Consider the following 18,540-nt stretch of genomic DNA (forward strand, 5'->3'; position numbering starts at 1 on the left):
CTGGCCAAATCTCTTGTTTAGTTTCATGATTTATGTGTGGTAGAGTGGGGCACCTATTCTAGGGAAATGGTTTCATGCCAGGTGTGACTTCAGGGTGGGCACGGACCATGAGTCCAGGTGAACTAAGCCCTGCCCCAGCTCCTCGGCTCCAGTTAGTTTAAAACCGCCTTGTTCACTGTGTAAGCAGGGAACACGAAGTGCTCTGGGACTCTGGGATACAGGAGTTAGTCTAAGATGAGAAAACTATCACCATCTCCTCAGGGTCTCATCTACACAGGGAGCCCCTGAGAACTCTCTGGTCCCCTCAAACCTGAGTGTGCTGTGAGGTTTGACAGGTGTCATCTCTGCGGTTTCTAAAAGACTCCCACTAAAGGATGCTGTGTGAAAGGCCGATTTTCCTTATTAAACACGAATCACCTAAGTCTCTCCTTGTACTCAGATGGCTGGATTTGGTTTATATTATCTCTCTGTGACTTTCTCTTGAAGAGCTCTGTGCATGCTGCCAAAATGAAAATGAACAATGTCATTGCTGTGATGTCCAGTTGAGCTGTGACCTGGATTCTGGTCTCAGATTCACAGAAGCAACTGAAAGCTGAGAACGAGGGGCTGCCGGTGGCTAGGCTCAGGTAAGAGGGTTGAATTATTTGGGCCCATCCCTTGAAAAGCAAGTCTACCATCTCCATGGGAGCTCATCAACTCCTGGCAAGAAGAATGTCCCTGGGCATGGGAGGCAGGGATCAGCTGTCCAAGATGGCAGTCCTCCCTGGTGAGCCCACACCTCCACCTGCGATGCTGCAGGCTGTGAAGAAAGGTGAGAGAGATGACAGCGCCGCTGCTGCTCCGGAGAGCAGGCTGTGGGGCCCATCTGGCCTCAGCCCCCACACCTCTCACTCCCTGCTCATTTGGTGCCAACGCTTGACTTGTCAGTGAAAGGAAATGAGAAAATCACCTCGGAATTAAAAGACCAATAACAGTCAACCTTGGAAGGGTCAGGCTGAAGACTCTTTTGGAAACTCTTTGGAATGCTTGGAACCAGAAGTATTTTGGATTTTGGACTTTAAAAATTTTTTAGTATTATCATTATACTTACCAACTGAGCATCTCAGATCTAAAAATCTAAAATCCAGAATGGTCGGATGTACATTTTTTGTTTTTGTTTTTGTCTTTTGAGCATCATGTCTGCACTCAAAAAGTTTTACATTTTGGAACATTTTGGATTTTTGATGCTAAAACCTGTATTATTTTGAATCATATAAAATTGCCAGTGTTGGTCATTTTCAATCAGCAAGAATGTCAATTTCATATGGTTCAAACTGGCATGAAAATGATACCCCTTCCAAGGCTTCCCACTGCATTTGGAACAAAGACCAATATTCTTTTTCCTTTTTCTTTTCTTTTTTTCTTTTTTTTTTTTTTTTCAGAGACAGGGTCTTGCTCTGTTGCCCAGGCTATAGCACACTGGTGCCATCACAGCTCACTGCAACCTTGAACTCCTGAGCTTAAGCAATCCTCCCATCTCAGCCTCCTTAGTAGCTGGGACTACAAGTGCATGCCATCAGGCCTGGCTAATTATTCTAGCTTTTGGAGAGACAGCATCTTACTACATTGTCCAGGCTATTCTTGAACTTCTGGGCTCAAGCGACCCTATTTTCTCAGCCTCCCAAAGTGCTGGGATTTCAGGTGTGATTGACCCAAGACCAAATATTCCTGACTGAGCCCACCCGGCTCCCCCACCTGCCTGTCCGGCCTCACAGCTACACTTTCTGATCCTGTCAATCTCCTAACAACCTCACCACCTCTTAGCCTTGCTCATTCTATGCCTGTCCTGGAAAATTCCCTCTCTTCCCCAAGTAACTCATCCTTCAGATATTTGTTTGAACATCAGTTTCATGGGACCAGCCTCTTTTCTGACCAGGCTCTTCTGCTCCTCAGTGTACTCAGAGCACCTTCACTTTCCCTAGGAGGTATAATCCCGGCTTGTACTGATGGGTCAGTATTCATGAGGAATGCTTGCCTCTCCCCCAAAGGGGCTTGCAGCAAGACACCTGGCAGCCCTTCCCTGTGATTCATTTCATGGAAGGTTTGCCTTGTTGACACATGTTTGAATGCTCTGTATTGATGTAATTATTTGCATGACCATATGATAAGGCATTTTGCATTCTCTATTCAATAGGAACGTTAGCAATAGCCCTCAGACCATGAGACTCAGAGAAAGTAATCAGAGGGCTGAGCCTGGCTCTCTGTCTAGACTTCTGATGGTGCCTCATGAGACTGAGTCCTGGAGGCAGGAACTGCTGGCTGATCACTGCACAGGACATGAGGGAGGACAGTGGTAAGTGCAATGAACACAGTAGACACTCAACAAATATTTGTGAATTAATGCATGAAACCTCAAGACAAGAGAGGTAAAAGCTTTATTACCTTTAGGCTCAAAATCCCTTTACCCAAGGAAAACTTCCCCAGCCTCAAGGGCCCGTGCAACTTCCCTCTGCTCATAGCTCAGCAGTCTCCTGCCTGCTTACTCTTTTCTTCCTGGCTCTCAGGGGCTGGCATGAAGCCAGTTTAAAAGCCCATGAATGAACTTTCTTTCTTTGCTGGAGAAGACCATTCAGAATGCTCTAGGGATCACTGGGGTCCTCCCACTTCATTCTTATTTTCAGCCGGCAGGAAACATTTAGTTCACAACTAATTTGCTGTTCTGGGTGCTCACTTGAACTCCAGTGAGCAACCTGGCTAGTTCACCTCTTAGCTAAAAACTCATTCTTCTTTCATCTAGACACTTCTGTACCCAATTCAAGTAAGTCTTTGCCTGTACCAGTTGCCTAAAATTCCAAAACTACTAACTTGTGAAAATAAGTTGCATGAGTCTGTGGGCTGGCGAGGTGCTTCTTGCTGGGCTAGACATGGCTGCTTTTGGCTGGGCTGGCTCAGGCATCTACTCTACTGTCAGCTGCATGATTGAAGGTGGCCTTAGGTGGGTTGTGTCAGCTCTGCTCCTCATGGTCCTTCTCCAGCAGGCTGGCCTGGCCTTTTTCATATTGGGACTGCAGGGCTTCAATAAGTGTGGAAGTTATAGCCTCTGGAGGTCTGAGCTCAGAACTGGCTGGCACCCTGGAACTTCTTCACATACTACGGACCATCGCAGGTTGCAGGCCCAGCACAAATTCAAGAGATGACATATAGATGCCACCCCTTGTTGGTAGGAGAAAGTTACATTGCAGAGGGTGTGATTCAAGGAAGGATAAAAATTGGACCTTTTTTTGCCTTCCAGCTTCCATGTGTCCCCATATACAGAGAAACTGCCTTAAAAACCCAGTCATTACAATGATATTAGCCCACTGAATAATCAGAATTCACTTGTTCTGTCTCAGGAAAGTCCTGAGCTTCTCATAGGCATTTAGATATAAATAAGACTGGTGCCAAGTTTGGGTGGGGTTAACCAGATTCTCTCCCCAAGGCTCCTTGTGTATGTAAGGTCAAAATTCAGGTAACAATGCAGTTTTACAGGTATCTGGCATAGTACCTGTAGTTCCTGAAGTGAGTATTTCCACAGAGGAAGCAGAAAGAAACCAAAGCAGATTTTTAAGACTCCAATTTCCCCTTTAGAGTAGTAAAATCTTTGTTGTTGTTGTTTTTTGTTTGTTTGTTTTTGAGACAGAGTCTCACTCTGTCATGCAATGGTGTGATTTTGGCTCACTGCAACTTCCGCCTCCCTGGTTCAAGCGATTCTCCTTCCTCAGCCTCCCAAGTAGCTGGTATTATAGGAGCCTACCATCATGCATGCCTGGCTAGTTTTTGTATTTTTAGTAGAGACAGGGTTTCACCATGTTGGCCAGGCTGGTCTCGAACTCCTGACCTCAGGCGATCCACCCGCCTCAGCCTCCCAAAGTGCTGGGATTAGAGGCGTGAGCCACCACGCCCTGCCTAGAGTGTTAAAATCTTAATAAGGTCTATAGACCTTAGCAGCTTCAGACTGATGTGCTGTGTTCTGTACTGTACAGTTAGCCTTGGAGGAATCAGGGTGGTGAAGGGCACATAGGACCCTCTCTGTATTATTTTTGGAACTTCCTATGAGTCTACAATTATTTCAAAATACTGTGTTAAAAATAAATGGGATATATACATCGTTAGTTTGTGCAATTACGATTAAGCACGTGCCACTGCCCAGCGTTTACAAATTGCTAACCGGCACCGTCACCACGTCTTCATCCCAGCGTCTATCAGCTCACTCCTATGTTATCTGGTCTCCCAGGGGAAAAACACTAAGAAAGGAGGAAAAGAAACAACAGGCATATTCTCTTTTTTTACTTTATTTCTCACAACAAACCTTTTCACTTGATATATGTGTGTGTTCGCATGTGTGTGTGTATCTGTCTATACTTCTTTTAAATGATCAGTTACTGGATTATTACTTGATAAATTATGTATGAAAAATATCACAATACCAACTACAATGAACATCATTTGTTTAATCATGTAAATGCTATGTTTAAACTTTTATCTATTTTTATTTTTTGTTTTCCTATTGAATGTAATGATCTGGATTCTTCTTTTTTTCTTATCTGAATCTGAAACCCAGAACCTTTGAGGTTAGAATTCCCAAATCAGCAGTCAGGGCTAAGTACCCTCTGGGCTGATTATAAGCAAGGATTGGCTGGGGGACCTGGGAGAGGGCGGTTTCCCCTCCCTGCTCTGACGCCATAGCTGGTTTCTGTCTGATGCAGTTTGAGGACCGGAGGATGCTCAGGTCTTGCATGCATGCTTTTTCGTCTTTCCTAGGACTCATTACTTCATGAGGTGTGCCTGCCAGCCTCAATCCTCATCCTTTGAGATAAGGCAGAATTTCCCAAACTACCGTTTAGAAGAACCCTCTCTGGGAGGTTAACAGATATTATATAGGGTAACTGGGTGCGGGGGCTCATGCCTGTAATCCCATCACTTTAGGAGGCTGAAGCAGGTGGATCACTTGAGGCCAGGAGTTTGAGACCAGCCTGGCCAACATGGTGAAACCCCATCTACTAAAATTACAAAAAATTATCCAGGCGTGGTGGCAGGTACCTGTAATCCTAGCTGCTCGGGAGACTGAGGCAGGAAAATCGCTTGAACCCAGGAGGTGGAAGTCGCAGTGAGCCGAGACTGTGCCGCTGCAATCCAGCCTGGGCAACAGAATAAGACTCCATTTCGAAGAAAAGATATTATATAGGGTAAGAGATGTTCCATTTTCAACTATGTTTGGAAAGATAATACACCACAATCATTGGACACATTAGATAAATATGCTCTACATTTTGAAGTATTTAAGGGCACCATCTTAAATTCTTTTTAAAAAATAACTTTTGGTAAGTATGAGGTCTTGCCATATTGCCCAGGCTGCTCTCAAACTCCTGGCCTTAAGCACCTCTCACACCTCAACTTTCCAAAGCACTGGGATTACAGATGTGAGCCCCTTTGCCAGGCCAACCATGCTATATTCAAATTCAACTTTCATAAGAGGATCTGATCTCAGTAATGTACATTAAGCCATCATTACAGGTTTTTCCCATTGCATTACCTTTCCCAGGAGTATTTGGTTTAAAGATGCTAATGGAAAAATTAAAGTTAAATTATTTTAAGGGTGTACAGGCACAGGATGGAGGTATTTCAGGGAAGGCATGAAGGGAAGACAGCTGAAATCACACCTCTCTGAGGGCTGCCGAAAGCCTACAAGCACCACCCTCTCTCCCAGGTCCAGCTCCCACCCTCATGGCTCTGTCCCTGTGAGTTGATGACTGCCCACTCTGTATAATGGCTCTTGAACTCTCTTATGAGCTCTTACACATCCATGAGTGCAGCTGCTGATAGCTGCCAATCTCTTGGACGTTCACATTCAACACACCCAAATTTTTACTTAGGCATGGTGGCGTGTGCCTGCAGTCCAGCGACTTGGGAGGCTGAGATATGAGGATCACTTGAGCCTAGGAGGTCAAGGCTTGATCCATGATCACACCACTGCACTCCAGAGCAAGACTCTGGCTCTATTTTTAAATAAACAATCAAAATAGAAAGCCTCTTCTGCCTGTCTTTCTATAGCTAAAACCAACTCCTCCCCTCATATTTTCTATATCAATGTGTGACATCATTTCCTACCCATTTGCCCAAGACAGAAATTTATTTATTATTGCCCAAGTCAGATTTGTTGAGGTATAGCTGACATAGAGTAAAATTCACCATTTTAATGCACAGCTCTGTGAGTTTTAATAAAAGCTTATAGTCATGTAACCTCTCCATACTCAGGGTATAGAACAGTTCCACCACCCCTAAAACTTCCCTCCTGCCCTTTGTAGCCAAATTGTGTCCCAGGCTCCTGCACATAGAAATCACTGATCTGTTTTCTGACCCTATAGTTTTGTCTTTTCCAGAATGTTACATAAGTAGAATCATATATGATGTTGCTTATTTATCTATGTTATTCTGTTGGCAATTCATTCTGTTTTTTGCTGAGTAATCCACCATCTAATTTTGAGTCGTGTAAAATTTTCTTTCCACATCTAAAGTCCTGACAATTCTACCTTCTAAATCTCCAGCAAAGACATCGAATCAACCTAGATGCCCATCAAAGCTGGACTTGATAAAGAAAACGTGGTACATATACACCATGGAATACTACATATCCTTAAAAAAAGAATGAGATCACATTCTTTGCAGCAACATAGATGGAACTGGAGGCCATTATCCTAAGTGAACTAACACGGGAACAGAAACCATATGCCACATGTTCTCACTTATAAGTTGGAGCTAAACAGTGAGTACACACGAACACAAAGATAGGAATAACAGATACCAAGGCCTGCTTGAGGGTGGAGGATGGGAGGAGGGTGAGGAGCATAAGCCTACTGATTAGGTACTAGGCTTATTACCTAGTTGTTGAAATAATATGTACACCAAACCCCTGCGACACAAAATTTACCCATGTAACAAACCTGCACATGTACCCCTTGAACCTAAAAGAACAGTTGGAAATAATAAATAAATGGAGTTTGTGTACTTAAAATAATAATAGAAATAAAACTAGATCTCTCTGACATTCATTCTCTCTCTACTACCTTTACCAATGGCCACCCCTTCATTGAAGCATTTCTCACATGGGCTTTTTGTTTTCCCTTGCTCCCCACAATACCTCCTCCCCTCCAAAGCCACTGGAGGCCTGAACACTTTAATCACTCCCCAACCTCTGTATCCGCTGTCTTCCATTGCACCTACCCTGTTGCAGACCTGCTAATGCCTGGACTTCTTCCATTCCCATAATCCAGCACTTAGATTTGGCTCACAGTCCTCCCCACACCCCCAATTTCCTTATTCATCTTCCAGGCTTGTGCACCTATTTTTGACCCAGCCTACCTGACCCAGGCCCTGTCTCTGACTCTGCCCTGGCCTCCAGTCTGCCCTACGGACTTCAGCACTCATGACGGTTCTTTCGCCAGGGCCTGGATGGGCCCCAGCTAGTGCCCTATGTCTCCGAACCCTGGAGGAAACCTTTCTAAATGGCTATACAGGCAACATTCTCATCAACATCATTACTGTTTCCATTCTCTGCAGTTAGAGGCAGTTTAAAGTGCTCTCCCAAAATGTCAGTAACCTTCATCAGAGCTGCTCACTCAGACTTTTGTCTTCTCCTGGGACTCAGAGCTTGCATTTTCCTTCCTTCTGGCTTTTGATAGGCACTAGAAATGTTTTGGCCAGAGGTGGAAGTGGGAATGGACCGGCCCTTCCCTTCCTTTTACCCCGTTTCAGGGTGCAGAGCATTTCTGGAACCTGCAGCTGGGCCTGTGTCCTGAAGGTGGACACATCATCAGCCAGTCTTAGAAGGAAAAGAGGCAGTGGAGGTGTCTGATTGCACAGGCCAGGGTGTGTTTCAGTGCCTTGTGGTTGACTTTCAAATGGTCTGCCCACTCCCCACTTAGAGTTTTTAGAATTTATTTTTAAACTTTAAAAATTGTATTGTCACTGGGTCTCACTCTTTTGCCCAAGCTGAAGAGCTGGGAGCCTTGACCTCCCCAGGCTCAAGTGATCCTCCCACCTCAGCCTCCCGAGTAGCTGGGACTACAGGTGCCCACCACCACCCCAAGCTGATTTTTGGGTTTTTTGTAGAGATGAAGTTTCATCATGTTGCCTGGGCTGGTCTGGACTCAAGGGATCTGACTGCGTGAGCTCTCAAAGTGCTGGCATTAGAAGCATGAACCACCACACCCAAACCCCAGTTTTTAGAATTCTTGAATTCTACCCCTGGGGGTCTCTTCTCTACAAGTCCTGGATGAACAACAAAGCGGTAGCTTACGGTCCCTGGGGGCACCCAGAATCTCTGTGCTGCTTCTCAAAACACCAACAACTTTGGATGGAGTGATGCAGTCTGCTTTTTAGGATTCCTGGTAGCTGAAAACTCGTAGAGTTTGGAGTCATTTGCTGGTGATTTTTAACAGTGGGATGCTTTATTATTAGCATTCCACTTCTAACAATTAGCTCTATTATTATTTGCTACCCAGAGTAGAGTGTTTGGAGTGAGTGTAAGCAGAGGGTACGCTGGTGTCTTAAACTTCCTCAGCTCCAGCCAATGTTCAGAGGGCATGGGCAGCCAGGATGCATCTCGTGGGGCTGCACTGGGGATTACGGATGGCACCTGTCTGATTGTTTATGTCATCATGTACAGGTGGTTTCATATTTTGAATATCACCTCTGCTACAATCCAAATGGCATGGTTTGGAAGAACTCTCAGTTATCCCCAATTCTTCCCTCTCACCTCTAAGAAGCATGCAGCAATTTGTTGCCATTCTTCTATTCTTTTATCTTACGATTTTCTTTCCTCTAAGATTCAAATTCCTTGTTGATTGAGGAGATGAGGAGACATATAAGCCTTACTAATAATTTGTAGCGTCTATAGATTGCACAAATGAAGGCCCAAAGCTGAAGTGATGGTTTCTGGGGACAGGACTTTTCCATGCAAGCTCAACTATCTATTTCTTCTTCATGTCAACATGTGCCTTTGAGAAGTGTAAGGTCAACTCTCAGACCCAGCTAATGTTTATGTGCACAATGGCAAGCAGTGGAAAATTCAGTGGGAGATAAATAGGTGCCATGGAGAAGTGTGAATTCCAGACACCTCCTGCTCAGCTGACTCCTGGGTCAGGGAATGTGAGCTTCACTATGCAACTGAAACCTGGAGACTCTAAAATGGCATCAGCCAGAAGACTCGCATTTCAAGAGGCGGGTGGTGGTCAATCCAGCCAACTGCTGCTTCATGGTCAGGAAGGACAAAGATGCAAAATGTTCTGATTTATCGTCAGGCCTTTCTCCTGCACAACTGTCTTTTTCATTAAATTTGGGCAATGTGGTTTTCAGGTTTTCTTTAAATGCAGCTTTATTAAAATTTACTCATTTTAATGTTTTTTTCTTTTTATTTTTCTGAGACAGGGTCTCACTCTGTTGCCCAGGCTGGAGTGCAAGGGCACGCTGTCAGCCTTGACTTCCCGGGCTCCAGCAATCCTCGCACTTCACTCTCCAGAGTGGCTGGGACCACGGACGCACGCCACCACACCTGCCTAATTTTTTGTATTTTTAGTAGAGACAAGGTTTTAGTATATTTCCCAGACTGGTCTCGAACTCCTGGCCTCAAGAGATCCTCCCACCTCAGTCTCCTGAAGTGTTGGGATTACAGGCATGAGCCACCACACCTGGCCAAATTTACCCTTTTGGTGTGAAGGAGTTTCAAAAAACATGCGTAGTCAGGAAATACTACAATTTACAAACCTATGTGTCAGGTCCCATAAACATTTCTTTGATGGAAATCAAAGTAGCACATTTCTGTCACCCACAAAATGTCCTTTTGGGTCCCTGACAATACTGATCTGGTTTTATTTCCCTGTAGTTTTGCCTTTTCCAGAATGCCACGGAAGTAGAATCATACGGCTTACAGTCCTTTGAGTCTGGCTTCCTTCGCGTCACATAATGCCTTTGAGATTCATTTACGTTAAGTTGCTGCACCTGTAACTGCTTCACTCCTTTCTAGAGCTACGTGGTATTCCAGTCTATAGAAGTTCCTCAATTTGTTTAGCCATTCACAGATTAAGGGATTGTTGGTTGTTTTCTGTTCTGAGCTATTGCAAATAGAGATGCTATAAATGTAAGCTTTACAGCCGAGTTAAATGAGGAAATGGAGACCGGAGTAAAAAAGTAAAAGCCAATTTATTCAGCTCCTGGGCGAGGTTCTATGGTCCAGGAAATGGGCCAGAGAAGTCGCACTTCTCTTCTTAGGGCATGGGGTTGTATAGAGCTTGGAGGTAGTTGATTGGCTGCGGGGGAAACAAAGTGAAGGTAGTCTCATTGGTTATGAAGGGACTGGGCACGGACGAGGCGAGCTGCCATTGGCAGCCAGGCGGGGCTGCTGGCAAGTGGGCTGGCTGAGGACGTACAGGGCAAGCTGCCATAGGGCAGGTCTTGGTGGAATTTTTTAAATTTCGCAGGCCGAGTGTCTAGTTTGCTGATGAGTGCAGGACTGAGATTAGAATGCGGAAATGGGTGTAGGGAGCCCGCGAGGAGAGGCCAGATGCTGAGTAATGTGCTCCAAAAGATGACATAGTTTTCAGGTATGGAGAGGAATGGGTGTGTCCATTTGGCCCCCGGCGAGGCAACCGGCCTTACAATAAATATTTGTGTACAGGTTTTTGGACAAATATATGCTTTCATCTCACTTGGTTAAATACCTTGGAGTAGAATTGTTGGGTCACATGCTAAACAGAAAAGAAAATTGTTTTCTTTTTTAAATGGTATAATGCTGCCAGGTGCGGTGGCTCACGCCTGTAATTCCAGTACTTTCGGAGGCCAAGGTGGGCGGATTACAAGGCCAGGAGATTCAGAGCATCCTGGCTAACACGGTGAAATCCTGTCTCTACTAAAAATTTTAAAAATTAGACTGGTGTGATGGCACATGCCTGTAGTCCCAGCTACTTGGGAGGCTGAGGCGGGAGAATTGCTTGAACCTGGGAGGCAGAGGTTGCAGTGAGCCGAGATTTTAACACTGCACTCCAGCCTGGGCGACAGAGTGAGGCTCCATCCAAAAAAAAAAAAAAGCTACTGTAGGATCTTTCGCTTTTAAAATACTGTACACAAATAAGCTATAATACTTTTTCTTAATTTAATGCTGTTTGCCTTAATAAGATTTCGTATTTGAAGCTATATTTTTTGAAATTATTAATATGTTTACATGTTTGTTTGTGGAGGGCCAAAATTCTATGTCAACAGCACATCAAGTAGGGCTGGGCACACAGTAACCACACAGTAAATAGTTTTGAACAAATGAATGTATTAATGTGTATTTCACTCCCACTTTCTTTTGATTAAAAAGAAAGATTAAAAATAATATTATTTGTTCAATTTGTATTTGTCCATTGTTTTATTTTGAATCAACATGTCTCTGATTTATAGTGGTTATTGGAATTTACCACCAATTAGAGGGGCTTTGTTTTTTCAGTAGGGAAATTTTATTCATTCTGATGTTGTTCTGGGTACCCTCACTTAGGTTACCTGCTTTGATTAATTCTTCCCTTCTTATTTGTTCACCTCTCTCTCCTCTCTCTCTCTCTTTCTCTTCTCCTCTCTCTTTCTCTCTCTCCCCTCTCTACTCTCTCCCCTCCACTTTTCTCTTCTCCCCTCCTCTCCTCTCCTCTCCCCTCCCTTTTCCTCTCCTCTCCTCTCTCTTTCTTCTTCCCCTTCTCTGCTATTCCCTCCCCTCTCTCTTTCCTCTCTGCTCTCTCTCTTCTCTCTAGGAGCCTTGGGCAGAGACTATGAGGTTTTCTAGGTATAGACTCATATCATCTGTGAGGAGAGATAGATAGTTTTATTTCCTTTCTTCCTTTTTGGATGTCTTTTATTTTTTTTCTCTTGCCTGATTGCTCTGGCTAGGACATCCAGTACTACGTTGAATAAGAGTGGTGAGAGTGTCATACTTTGTGTGTGTGTACATATATACACACACATATATACACATATATGTATATATACACACATATATGTATGTGTGTGTATATACATATGTGTATACATATATATACACACACCCAAGTATATATATATATGTATATTTGTTATACAGAAAGAAAAAATAGAGAGAGTGAATAGGGTAGAAGGAGGGGTTATTTAATCTAGGTTTACTTAAAACTGCAGCCAAGACTTATATGGCATCCTTGTCTTGTTCCAGTTCTCAAGGGGAATGCTTTTGGATTTTGCCCACTCAGTGATGTTGGCTGTGGATCTGTCATAGATGGTTATTATTTTAAGGTATGTACCTTCTATGTGCCTAGTTTGCTGAGTGTTTTTAACATGAAGAGATGTTGAATTTTATTGATAGCCTTTTTTCTGCATCTATTGAGATGATCATGTGGTTTTTGTTTTGAGTTCTGTTTATGTAATGAATCACAGTTTTTGGTTTGTGTATGTTAAACCAACTTTTTGTCCTAAGAATAAAGCCTACTTGATTGTGATGGATTTGTTTTTTGAGATGCTGCTAGATTCCATTTGCCAGTATCTTGTTGAGGATTTTTGTGTCTATTTTCATCAAGGATATTGACCTGAAGTTTTCTTTTTAAGTGTTTTAGATACTTTCTGTGGGTGGAATCATGCAGTGTTTTCTGTGACTGGTTTCTTTCACTTTGCATCATATCCTTAGGTTCACTTGTGTTGTCACAAATGGCAGGGTTTCTTTCTTTTCAGAAAGCTGGATAATATTTTGGGGTGTGTGTGTATGTAATGGGTGTGTGTATACATGTAATATATGTGTGTATATACATATATATAGATCACATTTTCTTTATGCATTCATCTGTTGATGGACATTGAGGTTGTTTCTATATCTTGGACATTGTGAATAATGCTACATTGAACATGGGGGTGCAGATACTTTTTGGAATCCTGATTTCTATTCTTCTGGAGATATACACTCACAAATTGGATTTCTGGAACATATGGCAGTTCTAATTTTAATGTTTTGGAAACCTAAATACTGTTTGCCATAGTGGCTGCAGCATCTCACATTCCTGCTTACAGAGTACAAGAGTTCCAGTTTCCCCACGTCTTCCCCAACACTTGTTAGCCTTTGTTTCTTGATGACAGCCATTCTCATAGATGTGAGGACATCTGGTATTTTCAAGAGTAGTACTGAAAGGTCATTGAAACAGAGGGACCATGGTCCTGGAAGCACATTAGACAGAAAAGAGATACTGTGCCAAGAAGGGTGATTCTCACCTCCAGTAAGCTTGTGAGTTTTCCCCTTGCAGGATCTTGGAGAATCCATCTCAAGCAGCTGGGCAGATTTAAAATTAGTCTTATTATTAATTCATCTTTCAGAAGTATGTAATTTCAAAACCAATTTGAAATATATCTTGTTAATGAGAATAGCATTAAATAGGCAGATGCAACTATGAATGTCATCTTCCACAGTGGCTCTCTGAAAAACTGATGGGTATGCAATGAGTTTGATCTAATTATTCCACATTTTATTCATAAATCATAACATCACTTTGTGCTCTTTAAATATAGACAACTGTAATTTGTCAATTTGCAATTAAAAGTAAAAACAACAACAAAAGAAGAAATGGATATGCACTGTTAGGAGGAAGCATAGTATTTCTTCTTTGGTAGAGGGACTTTTATTTTTTCAATCTGTTTTGATCTGTGAGAATCAACAATTTAAAATTACAGATTTGTTTGCTTATATGCAATGGCCTCGCTTCCCCATTCTAACATTTCTTTTTCAACCCTCTATCCCTATGCCCTGGTTCTATCAGTTTCCTAGGTTCTTTTTGATTCCTACTCTCTATTTGTGTTAGTCTGTTTTCACACTGCTGTTAAAGACATACCTGAGACTGGGTAATTTAGAAAAATAAAAAAATTAAAAAAAAGAGGTTTAATGGACTCACATTTCCATGTGGCTGGAGAGGCCTTACAATCATGGCAAAAGGCGAAAGGCACATCTTACATGGCAGCAGACAAGAGAGAAAATGAGAGCCAAACAAAAGGGGAAACTCCTTATTAAACCATCAGATCTCATGGGACTTATTCATTACCATGAGAACCGTGTGGGAGAAACCACCTTCATGATTCAATTATCTCCCACTGGCTTTCTCCCACAATACATGGGAATTATGGGAGTATGATTCAAGATGAAATTTGGGTGGGGACCCAGCCAAACCATATCACAATTGAATTCCATTCACAAAGTTACTGAACACTTCCCAGACTTTTCTTATCAGTGGAAATACAGAAGTGACTAAGACCACAGCCCCTGCTCTGGAATTGTGACAAGTATGGTGAGAAGAGGTCTGTATTCAGGGGCCACCAGGGAAGTGTTGGCTTGGAGCCTGGGGGAAGGGCACCCCTGGTAAAAGATGGAGCATGACCAAGCACAGCCAGTTAAGAGCATCAGCTCTGGAATTAGACACACCTGTGCTGAATTCCTGCCCTGCCACTTCCCGTGTAAATTGGGCACAGGACATAACATTACTTTTGGTGACTGTGAAATCATGATGGGAAAGGTGGCACACAGCAAATGCTCAGTGCATGTGAGCATTCACTATGATCATGAGGAGGAGGAGGAGGAAGAACTGCTTCACTCCAGCATGCCTCTAAACCTGCATGGGAGCAGTGCTTGGGGGAGCACCCCCACAGACATGAACTTTTCCATTTTCTGTGATTCACATTCTTATTTTGGTTTCTCATTATGTAAGACCCAGCTCTTCATTTTGCCATCAAAATGGTAGTCTGCTCCTACCACTCACTCTCGATTTCCTTCTTCCATGAGCCTCTTCCAAGGTCTCTTGCATACCTATAGAAGCACAGAAATAAATCCCATTTTGTTCATTCTTCTGCTCCCCTAGAAGCCCAGGCAAAGAGCTAACGAATGTTCAACTCTGTGCCTCCTACTTCACTCTGGGAAATTCCTGAGAGGGATGAAGGGAAGGCATAGGTGAAGCCAGAAGACATCCAAGATGCGGTGCAGGCACTTCTATTGCTGTCCTCGGAATCACAGTCTCGGGACTGAAGGCAGTTTTCAGTTTTCAGATCACCAGCTAGTCTAACCCCTGCCTGTGCTGAAACCCCTTCACAAGCACCCCTTAGGAGTGACTATTCTCTTCAGTCAGATGCCCAGTGCTCCATTCTGACCCTGCTGGGACTGTGGCTGAAATATTATGCCCAAAGCTATGTTGCCTGGAAATGAAACTTCTATGATGTCAGAGCCCAAGTGTTTGTATGTTGAAATTCTGTTGTTTGAAATTGCCACCTGGAGGAAAGAAACATCCCATTTTCTACTACCTTCTTGAACACGTGGGAAGCTGCAAATAATTCAGTGTGTTTCTATCAGATGCTTTTGATGTATAAGTGGTAGGAGAGACTGGGAGTCAGTTGGATATATATATATATAGATATATGTGTGTGTATATATATATTTTTTATGAAACGGAGTTTCAGTCTTGTCGCTGAAGTGCAATGTCTCCCGGATTCCGGCGATTCTCCTGCCTCAGCCTCCCAAGTAGCTGGGATTACAGGCATGCCCAGCTAATTTTTTATATTTTTAGTAGAGGTGGGGTTTCTCCATTGTTGGTCAGGCTGGTCTCAAACTCCTGACCTCAGGTTATCCGCCCTCCTCAGCCTCCCAAAATGCTGGGATTATAGGCATGAGCCACCGCGCCCAGTCTGGATAAGAATTTAAAGAAAGATAGTCAGTAACATAGAACTTGGCAATATATGTTCTCATAAACATGATCATTTCTAATTGTTATCACCCTAAAATTTGTATTGTGTGAACCAGGGATGATATATATTAAATATTCTGGTATATTTTTTGTTATATATTGAAACTAACCTGTGATAATTTTAATGTTGTAAATGAACAAAGAAGTGAAAAGTTTGTACCTAATGGAAAGAGAAGCAATACTTTAGACATTGTGAGACTTTGGGTTTTTCTTTTTGTGTGTGTGAAGAAAGGAGAAATCTGATTATTTTCTGGATTGCTGTTTAAGAAATCACTTAAAGTCTAAAATGTATCCTATTGGGGTGAGTAAAATATTTCAGATTTGCTCAAAAAACAGGTTCAAACATTGGACATCAAGAAAAAAATTTAAAGTCAGGTGTAAATTAATCTTTTTCATCTTTTTGGCTTCATACTGGAAGGAATTTCAAATAAACATCAGCTCAGTCTTTTCCTATTTGTTTGTTGTTAAAAGCAAAACATACCTCCTGGGAGGTCAGGTAAAAAAAGGTAGACAGCTCTGGGATTGATGAGGTCATGGTTAAGGAGGTGTCTATTGTTTGTTTGTTTCCAAAAATATTTGACCATCACCAGGTACTGAAATTCTTTCTAAACATGCAGTTTCTGATTGTTAGCAATTTTTCTTTAATGTCCAAAGGAATGTACCCAGGTCCCCAGAGAATTATGCGCATGAAAGCAATATGTAAACAGTGAAACACTTGATAAATGTAAAGGGATCTTATTTTCTAAAATTAATTTCATTATTTTTAAACAAATCAGAAAGGGAGAAAATGGCTGGAGGAGGGGGAGATGGTACCAGAAACTTGAGAGCAAGCCCAGGGAAAAGCTGGCTGGGATGCTGCAGCGTGGTCTGCTTAGACTGTGAGGCACGTTTTGCCTGGTTCAGGGGCATTCAGATATAGCACAGGATGGGAGCAGACAGCCAGTGAGAGGATTCTGGAGGAATCTGTGAGGATTGTTAGAAAATGCCACAGCCGGCCGGGCGCGGTGGCTCACGCCTGTAATCCCAGCACTTTGGGAGGCCGAGGCGGGGGGATCACGAGGTGAAGAGATCGAGACCATCCTGGTCAACATAGTGAAACCCCGTCTCTACTAAAAATACAAAAAATTAGCTGGGCATGGTGGCACGTGCCTGTAATCCCAGCTACTCAGGAGGCTGAGACAGGAGAATTGCCTGAACCCAGGAGGCGGAGGTGGCGGTGAGCCGAGATGGCGCCATTGCACTCCAGCCTAGGTAACAAGAGCGAAACTTCGTCTCAAAAAAAAAAAAAAGAAAAGAAAAGAAAATGCCACAGCCTCATTCTCCTGTGTGCTCATCGTTTCTGTCAAACACAGACTCCAGGATTATAATTCTATTTATTCGCTATCTCAGTTTTCTTCAATCAGATACTTTGGGAGACTGTGTTGGGGGTAGGAGGTGAGCACATTTGATGACCCCAAACCTGTAAGATGAAGAATGATTTTTTTATCCTGATCCATTTAAACAGTTGCTGTTTATGACAGCAGCCTTCTGTCTTTGTGTTGTTTGGGTTTGCAGGGCTGCTGCTCTGAGAGTTGCCTTTCAGACACTGAGATTACTATTGTTCAGGTAACCATTACCAGAAAGTGCCTCGGTTATGGGCTCATGGTCTTAATGGCCTGGCTTTCTACCCACCTGGGATTTTGAAAATAAACTACTTTTATTAAAATTATAAAATTTGCAAATCTCCTATAAAAGGGAATCTTTATCCCATGCAAAAGGCTGGGTTCGGGGGGGTCCCAAGAGCTAGGTTTGAATCTTGGTTCCAGGAATTGCTGGCTGTGTAATCCTAAGCAAATCACAAAATATCCTTGAGCTTGTTCTCTTGTTCATCAAATTCCAATGCTAATATGTACCTCACAGACTTGTTGGAAATGCAATTAAATAAATATTTAAAGAGCTTTTTACATTTCCAATGCCTTATGTAAAAGTTAGTCATAATGATACTGTGGTGGAAATTTTTATTATGTATAAGAGCCTAAATTATTTTACACGAGCTCCCTCTATTACTTGCCTAAAACCATAAGTCTTTAGATTTCTAAGGTCAGACAGTTGTGTTCTATTTCATTATTACTCTTGAAACTTTCTCAGGTTTGCCTATGACTTGCCTGCATCTTTGGAGACTTTATAGATTTTTCCAAGTGTCAAACCCAATAAAAATCTCTTCTTGTTCAAGGATGAGAACAATGAGGAAAAAGAACAACACTGAATTTATGAAAAGGTAGTCAGGACAAGGAAAGGAAGAAGGAGCATCTTGAAACCTCTGACAAAGAATGAATCTCTTAAAATGACTGACTACAAGAACCAAAAGAAATTCATGGAAACTATTTGGCATCCTTTATAGAACGTAAAAATGTATGGACATTGTGGCCATAATAAAAAAATTTTAAAAATAGTAGATGTTGGCATGGGTGTGGTGAACAGGGAACACCTCTACACTGCTGGTGGGAATGTAAACTAGTACAAGCACTATGGAAAACAGTGTGGCAATTCCTTAAAGAACTAAGAGTAGAACTACCATTTGATCCAGCAATCCCACTACTGGGTATCTACCCAGAGGAAAAGAAATCATTATACTAAAAAGATACTTACATACACATGTTTATAGCAGCAAAATTCACAATTGCAAAAATGTGGAACCAACTCAAATGCCTGTCAATCAATAAGAGGATAAAGAAACTGGGGTACAAATATATATGATAGAATACTACTCAGCCACAAAAAGGAA

General features: G+C 42.5%; 1 long non-coding RNA gene across 1 annotated transcript in view; it reads left to right on the forward strand.

Annotated features, from left to right (window-relative positions):
• Positions 1–18,205, forward strand: part of LOC118146766 (uncharacterized) — a 37,115-nt gene extending 18,910 nt beyond the window's left edge. Inside the window, exons 6-10 of the long non-coding RNA XR_004732708.3 lie at positions 487–626; positions 2,174–2,332; positions 6,564–10,616; positions 12,227–15,370; positions 17,989–18,205. This is a non-coding gene — a long non-coding RNA (uncharacterized LOC118146766). The remainder of the gene's footprint in view (positions 1–486; positions 627–2,173; positions 2,333–6,563; positions 10,617–12,226; positions 15,371–17,988) is intronic.
• Positions 18,206–18,540: the final 335 nt, after the last annotated feature.

This window comes from Callithrix jacchus, chromosome 13, assembly GCF_049354715.1.
Source record: "Callithrix jacchus isolate 240 chromosome 13, calJac240_pri, whole genome shotgun sequence".
Lineage (NCBI taxonomy): Eukaryota > Metazoa > Chordata > Mammalia > Primates > Cebidae > Callithrix > Callithrix jacchus.